Here is a 7,041-nt window from a genome sequence, read left to right on the forward strand (position 1 = left end):
TCTATTTTATAGCATGATCTTAGAGAGTTCAGACTTGTTTTCCTTTTATTTAGTTAAAATGAGTTTAGCATTTTCCTTGCTATTCAAAGGGCAAGAACAACCCTTTATTTAGTTAGAATGAGTTAGCATTTTTCTTGCTACTCAGAAGGGCAAGAACAACCCTTTATTTAGTTAGAATAGGTTAGCATTTTCCTTGCAACTCAGAAGGACAAGAACAACCCTTTATGTAGTTAGAATGGATTTAGCATTTTCCTTGCTACTCAGAAATGCAAGAATAGCCTTCATTTAAAGTATGTAGTGTTAGTTTCTTGAATTTCTTGAACATGAATAGCTATTAAGCTTATCTTGTAGTTTGATTTGCTTGCTTTATTTTTATAACATGCCCAGTTAGTTGCAATTCTCTACTTGTTAGATACACTTGCAGTATTTGAATAGCATGAGCAGTATTGAATTATAATTTAGTTTCTAGTTTCTTGTTTTGATACATATACATATATGTGCTAGTAAGCTTTTAATAGCTCTTTAATCTGAAGCATATAGTTAGTTGTTTTGCTATTTTAATAAGATAAATGGCCATGTATTTTAGTGGAATAATTATGCGTCCTATTAAACCTTTTGAGGGTTATGGGTAACTACAAGTAAGAAAAAGACCAACGTCTAGTTAGAAAAGATAACAAGTAAATTAAAGTAAGAGGCTAGTACCCGACTTCCAAGGTTGTTGTTAAACAAATCCAGGTGACCAATTCCAAGGTCTTGGCTATGGTAAGACCAAGGCCTTTATCCTCATAGGACTGGAGGCTCGCTACCTCAGTCACTATTAGAGAGCGCGCATAAGATGGTACTAAGCCTGGGCCCAAGAAAGAAAAGAAGAATGTTAAATCTTAATTTCAAGTATAAGGCTATAAGTAAATGAAACAAGTATCACCTATGTTTAGAACCAGCAAAGTTTAGCTCTTATATTCTAAGCATACAGTATTAGTTTTCATTTGCTTTCTTATGAGTTTATTGAGCATGATTAGTCTTATTTCTTGATGATTCCATCTTTATTCTTGAATATCATGAGTATGCAGTTTATTTTAGTGCTTTGCTATTAGATGAGCATGTTTAGCCTTTTCTTTTTAGCATTTCAGTTTCAGTATCCTTTGCATCTTATGCACTTACGAGTTTTTGTGAGATAGATTAGTACTTACTAAGCGTTTGGCTTATAGATTTATTTTCCTCCTACTGTAGATAAAGGAAAAGTTAAAGTGTAAAGAGGTAGGCGACAAGGAGGATGTCTGATGGAGGTGTGTGATGTCAAGACTGTGGGAGAGAACTGGGAAGTTTTGCGTTTTCGTGTTTAGTGGATAAGAAGTAAATGAGTTGTACTTTATAGTTGCTGTCATTGAGACTGTATTTTATATTCTATGTTCCTATTGAGTTTATTCATGTTTTAGTTTGCTTGCTGTGATGAGTTTCGATGTAATAGGTATATATTATAGTTTTTGTTACTTATTAAACTGCGTGGGTGTTTGATATATGTTCCAGCCGCCTGTGGCTGTGTATTATTTGCATGTATTGAGGAATTTGGTCACTGGTACAGGGGAGACTCTTCCGAAATTTTTCGGTAAGGACTCCTCGTGGCTTCGATCATACCGGTTAAGTAGAGTTAGTAGTTAAGTAACGGTCACCTTTAGAGAGTAGTATAGTATAGTAAGAAGGGTGATCGTTACAGTGGAGCTCACTGGTTGGACCTGCCACGTCTCACCAAGTCGCCCGGAACGGATCCAGGGTGCCCCGAGCCTCATATAAAAGGAGGGTTAGAGGTGGAGCATAAATACAATAACTGAAAAGAAGATCCTCTACTGCTTGCTCTACTGCTCTGCGCTCCTGCGACACCAACGAAGCTCCGACAACACTTTTCTTTTTCGGTTTATTCCTTTGTCGGTACTTCTTTTAGTTTCATTAGCATTTCTTGTACGTAGTTTGTAATAAATTTCGAATTGCTAGTGATTGCCCACCGAAAGCACTCAAAGAGTGCAGAACTTGGAGTAGGAGTCAACACAGGCTTCAAACCAAGTAAAATTGGTGTGTGTTAGCATTGCTTGATTTTTTCGCTGCGTTTAACTCTTATCGAAGAATTCTTCGTATTCGATATTCACCCCCCTCTATCGAAACATCGCGATCCAACAAGTGGTATCAGAGCAGGTACCGCTCTGATTTGGTGCAACCACCAATCAGACAAGGGGGGATTTGTTTTTAAATTTTTTTCGGATTTCAGTTTTTCGTAAAATTCCAAACTGGTATAATTACCTTTTTGGAAATCTCCTTCCGTCGTAATTACATCTAAATTGGTGCAACACCAATTTAGCTATTTTTATTTAATTCTTCCCGCACTACTAATCCAAGACCAAGTCTTGGAACCTCTTTATTTATTTTTTTTGTGCAGATTAAAAATGTCTCAATTGGAAGGCTTCAGCACAGTACGTCCTCCCCTATTCAACGGGGATGACTTTTCGTACTGGAATAAAAGCATGGAAGTTTACTTGAAGACGGACTATGATCAATGGTTCAGCGTCATAAAAACCTACCGAGCACCAGTTGACATCTCCGGAAATCCACTAGACCTGGAACAGTGGACTCCGGACATGAGGAAGAAGGCATCAACGGAGAACAAGGCGATTAACACGCTACACTGTGGACTAACAAGGGAAGACCTGAACCGGGTCATACCACATCAGAATGCGTAAGAGCTATGGGACAAGTTGATCGAGCTGCACGAAGGAGCCAGTGACGCCAAGGTAACGAAAAGGGATTTACTATTAAATAGAATATTTAATATAAAAATACAGAGGGAGAAACGGTGAGTCAGCTACACGCGAGGATCAAGAACATCCTCAACGAGCTCCACGCGATAGACCACCAGATGGAAAACAGGGATCTGATAAGGTACGCCGCACTACAACAAAAGTGACTTTTCGCAGCGCATCATCAACGGCGTACAATTAAAGCGCGCCGTTAATAATCATTTTTACAGCGTTCACAATTATGTGCGCTGCGAATAGTATAATATTTATACAAATGACAGTGTGCAGAAAAAGTACGCTATCAATAAATTTTTCTACGACATGCAGAGTGTGCTGTTAAAACTTAATATTAACGGCATGTGAAGCGCGCTGTTAATAGTTCACTACAACAAATATGACTTTCCATAGCACATTATTAACGACGCATGGTTAGGGCATGTCGTTAATGATAATTTTTACGGCGCGCTTAATTAAGTGCGTTGCGAATAATATTATTTTTTTTATAAACTGCAATGTGTAAAAAAATATATGCTGTTAATAAATTTTTTTATGGCGTGTAAAATACATTGTTAATATTTAATATTAACAACACATTTTTTAAAATATAAATATTAACAGTGTGTGCAAAATGCACTGTTAAAAATTAGAAAAAATGTAGTGCTTTTGTAACCCAATGTACCACACCAGAATTAATCCGTGAAACCCTTCCTATGCCGCCGCCCATCCCTTCGCGCCTTTGCCTCTGCCCAAAACTCTTGCACGCCACTGCCCTGCGCGACTTCGACTTCGTCTTCCTCTCTGCCCTTCGCCTCCTTCGTCCCTAACGCTAAGGCGACCTTCACACTACCCTCGAAGATGAGAACAAGGAGGAGGTGCCAAACAATGGGGAGGATTTCGATTTTGACGGAGCCGTGGCGGAGAAGGCAGCCGGCGCGATCAGGGTCAAATTAGGGTTCCATGGGAAGGGACAGGGAGAGGGATTGGGTGATCGAACTCATTGTTCTCTGGCTCCTTCCTCAACGCCAACGGCCAGTCGGATGCGGTCGCGAAGGTGGGCCGGATCTACTCCCGCGGCCTCCTGCCTCAGCTCATCTCCTTCACCCTTTATTACCCAATGCAACTATTCCTATAGGCTCAAAACATCATCAACCCCATGGCCGTCATCGTCGTCGCCGTCCTCCTCTTCATATCCTCATCTCCTAGCTTGCCGTCTTTGTCCTTGATTTCGGCCTCCTCGGCGCCTCCATCACTCTCAGCATCCCTTGGTGGGTGCTCGTCCTCTCCAATTGGCTCTACATCATCCTCATCCCTTCCTGCAGGGCCACCTGGACTGACCTCTCTATTAAGGTCTTCACCGGCATCTGGCTCTTTTTCAAACTCACTGTTTCATCAACCATCATGCTCGTGTAAGTCAACCCTCCAACTTTCTCCCCCTCTCTTCCTCTTCCCCCTCGCTCAAACTCACATTCATCATAGCTTGGAGATTTGGCACATCCAAGGTTTCGTGCTGATCACAGGCTACCTCCTAAATCCAGAAATCTCACTCAATGTCATATCTATCTGGTAATCAATGACCACACAGCTTATCAATTCCTATCTAAATTTCTTACTGACAGTGTGATCGATTCTAGTGCAAATTAGTGGAATTGGGACTTCATGATCATGCTCGGCTTGAGCAATGCTGCAAGGTTTGACGACTACTGCACTTCCATCAATCTCCATGAATCATTCACTAATAACCAGAGGTTGTTTGTTGAAGTGTGAGGATAGGGAATGAGTTGGGGGCTGCTCATCCTCGAGTCGCTAAGTTTGCAGTCCTTGTTATGGTGACGATCAACTTGATCCTTAGCTTGATCATCAGTGTGTTGGTCCTCATACTGCACACGCTCTTGCGCAAGCTCTACACCAGCAATCATTAATCTAACTCCTCTACTTTCCATCTCCATTTTCTTGAATGGAGGTTTGTCAATTCTGTCGAGTACAACATTGATCTAAAATTCTATAATTTTTTTTTAATGGACGACTAGCTTCAAGTGTTCACGAGGATGGATGATGTAGGAGTTGCTATTGGAAGTGGGTGGCAAGCCATAGTGGCTTATGTAAATGTGGGTGCTTATTACCTGATTGGACTTCCCATCGGCATTGTTTTTAGATTCAAGTAGTTTAGCTACTACTGTAAGTGAAAACTAAGATTTAAATTACTCTTTTGATCTGTTTTGATTTAGGAAAAATATTAAACAATTGTTTTTGATGCTGCTGTGGCTCAAGGAATATGGTGGGGATTGATCATTGGAGTCTTTGTTCAAACGATCTCTCTCATCGTCTTAATTGTCAGGACAAACTGAAATAGAGAAGTTCTCAAACTGTTGCTCACCCATGAAACACTTTTTTTTCATAAAAAATATCAAAATTTTCATTGTCTGAAAATGGTGATAGAATTTTTTTTCCCTCTTTTAGCCTAATGAAATAGGACATATGAGAATGACCTCTGTTTGCAAGTGGACAAAGCGATCAAACGTTTGAAGCATACTATTGATGAAGATACTTTAGCGATAGTCGGCGACATCAAGTGACTAGTCAGCAAAGTTAAGTTTTGTGAACATTTCGTGTAGTATGTGATTTACACTGAAAAAGAATTCTTTCATGTTGTTCAGTCACTTTGCTTATTCTTCAAATCCAGAAATATATTATACTTTTCTAGCAACTTCTGTAGTACAATTTAGGCATAGGAATAACTACTAGACTTACTAATGTAACTGCATATGGTAGTTGCAGGTTTAACCTTCTGTTGTATGAATCTAGACTTGGGATGATTAGGTTTTGGTTCAAGTATTCTTGTTAGGTTTTGGTCCATAGTAAGCTACATTATCATTCTCTGCTTGACATGGAATCACATAATTAGTTGTTACATTTCGATTTAGAACATTTTTCAAGATATACTTATTGTTCTTGTGAGATGTCATATTGATCTATTTGAAATGGAATCACATATTGTAATGTATGTTTTTTTAGTATAGTTAGCAACTTCTATGTTCTCTTTGTGCAACTACTTTTGAGATTCCAACTTACTTTAATTTGTTGTGTAAATACATATTGTAAATATTCACATTTGCAAGGCATGCTATATTATTAGTTTGGGTGAAAGACAAGGTGCTTCCCTCTAATTTTCAATCTAACTGTTTCAGATTCTTTACACACCTACAGGGTAGAAAATCTGCAAAAGCTTGGTGAAGATGAAGAATATGCTCGAATTATGGCAAGACTAGAAGAACTAGAAAAGATAGAGGAGCTTGAAAATAGAAATACTTCAAAAGATAACACTCAAAAGAATGAGCACAGTTCGTGATGGAGATGGGGTTAGCAAAGCTAGAGATAAAGACAAAGATGAGGACATTGAGGTTGGTCATAGTCTCTCGACATCATATCATAAATATGAAGCTGAGAGATGAAGGCTAAGATAGAAGTCTTGAAAACGGCACAAACACTTGTGGCAAGTGGAATACTTGGATGCATATTAGATTAAAACAGTGTTCGAACATTATTGACAGTGAAATCTTTGATTGTTAGAAATTCATGATTTTTGTACTTGACTTAGAGAAATTTGTGAGCTTTGTAAAATTATTATTAGATGAATAAAAGTTATGTATTCACATTTTTATTGTATTTTATAATTTTTTATTTCTATTTTAAGTGATCAATAAATTATGATAATTTTTAAATTTTAAATTTAAATTATATATTTTAAATAAATATTAGTGATAATTGTATGATATTTTAACTGCAGCGCGCATCATGCGCTGTGAATGTTGTTAACAACAGCGCACAGTGCGCACTGCAAATGTTGTTAACCGCAGCGCATGGTGTGCGCTGCGAATGCTTTTATTCGTAGTGCACCGTGTGCGCTGCGAATGCTTTTAACCGCAGCGCGCGATGTGCGCTGTCGTTGTTTTATGACTTTTAACAGTTTGCAGTTATGCAAGGTGCAATGTGTGCTGCGGATAACATATTTGTATGCTGCGGAAAGTCATATTTGGTGTAGTGGCCCTAAATGCCTTTCCGCGTAATTCCTTGTGGGCATCCATCGTGGATGCCTACAAAATTTCTAAAAATTTGTCAAAACTAAAATTAGATGAATTATTCTGTTAATTAGAACTGCATGAGCAAACTAACGCCGGGCTCGAGAAAGGTATAGCTTTATTTGCAGGTTCCTCAAAAGAAAAGAAGAACAAGTCTGAACTTGAAGAAGATTCTGACC

At 38.6% G+C, this 7,041-nt stretch overlaps 1 pseudogene; it reads left to right on the top strand.

Annotated features, from left to right (window-relative positions):
* Positions 1-3,780: 3,780 nt before the first annotated feature.
* Positions 3,781-6,163, top strand: LOC121996453 (annotated as a pseudogene).
* The last annotated feature ends 878 nt before the right edge of the window (positions 6,164-7,041 follow it).

This window comes from Zingiber officinale, chromosome 6A (assembly GCF_018446385.1).
Source record: "Zingiber officinale cultivar Zhangliang chromosome 6A, Zo_v1.1, whole genome shotgun sequence".
Classification (NCBI taxonomy): Eukaryota; Viridiplantae; Streptophyta; class Magnoliopsida; order Zingiberales; family Zingiberaceae; genus Zingiber; species Zingiber officinale.